This window comes from Octodon degus, unplaced genomic scaffold (assembly GCF_000260255.1).
Source record: "Octodon degus isolate 3935 unplaced genomic scaffold, OctDeg1.0 scaffold00056, whole genome shotgun sequence".
Lineage (NCBI taxonomy): Eukaryota > Metazoa > Chordata > Mammalia > Rodentia > Octodontidae > Octodon > Octodon degus.
In genome coordinates this window covers 8410951-8412160 of record NW_004524632.1, presented here as the reverse complement: position 1 = coordinate 8412160, position 1210 = coordinate 8410951, and the positions used below count along the sequence as shown (strand labels likewise).

Genomic DNA, 1210 nt, shown 5'->3' with positions numbered 1-1210 from the left:
TTAAAAGATGTTTGAAAAAAAAAAAAAGAGGAAAGAAACCCTTTTGAAGTGATAACAAGTAGTGTGTGGAATCTCCTTCTGTAGCTAACAGAAGTTTGGGTATTTTTGCTTTTGTTTGTGTTTTTCTGTGACAGGATCTTGCTATGTAGTTCAGGCTGGCCTTGAAGCCACTATGTAGCCCAGGCTGCCCTTCAGCTTTCGAAGATCCTCCTGCCTCAGCCTTCCCAGTGCTAGCATACAGGCATGTAGCTCCACACCTGGCAAATAAGTTATAATAAAGTTCAAGAATGTATTAATAGCATGTTTGCCAGCTCAGATTTTCATCTTCAGTTCCTACCTTGTAAGAAATGCTTAATATTTATTTCTTTTGTGCCATTGTCCTCAGAGTTTCCAAACAATTGTAAAGACTATAAATAGGTGTTTAGCATATGTGTTTCCGCATATAGCAAGTTTAAAGTCTTGGTCTAGTTACTTAAGGTGTGAGTTTAGAAATTAACTGTGTAACTTTAGGAACATTTTTATTAACATTTTATTGTAATCAAAGAAGATAAAAATAGCCAAACACAGTGATTCATTCCTGTAATCCCAGCTATCTAGGAGGTTGAAATAGGAGGATCTCCAGTACTAGACCTTCTTGCACCATTTTGTAAGATTCAAAATGACAAAACAACTACAGATATAGAGTATTCCTAGGTTTAAATCCGGGGACACACACACACAGAAAGATAATAAAAAGAAAGAAAAAGATAATAACTAGCATTTATTAAGCCCTTGATATGTGTCAGACCGTGTACATGTTTTATCTAATTCAAGCCTGACAAAGCTGGGTATGGTGGTGCATGCCTGTAATCCCAGTACTCAGGAGGCTGAGGCAAGAGGATCCTGAGATCAACCTGAGCTACAAAGTGAGTTCAACATCAGCGTGAACTACATAGCAGGACCCTATCTCAAAAAAAGACATAAAGACAGAAGAAAGAAAGAAAGAAAGAAAGAAAGAGAAAGAAAGAAAGAAAGAAAGAAAGAAAGAAAGAAAGAAAGAAAGAAAAGCTGACAACCACCTTAGGAAGTGATCCCTCCCTGAGAGTCCTGCACTGGATCCTGGCCCACCAATCACCAAGCTCTACACACCAGGGCCCCTGTCTTCCAAGATAGATTTTTTTTTCAATTTGTTTCTCTCTCTGTCTCTGTCTCTGTCTCTGTCTCTGTCTCT

General features: G+C 38.3%; 1 protein-coding gene across 1 annotated transcript in view; it reads left to right on the top strand.

The window, feature by feature from the left end:
• The window catches only part of Fbxo47 (F-box protein 47), a 25961-nt gene that overhangs the window by 11726 nt on the left and 13025 nt on the right, over positions 1–1210 (top strand). The window lies entirely within an intron of this gene.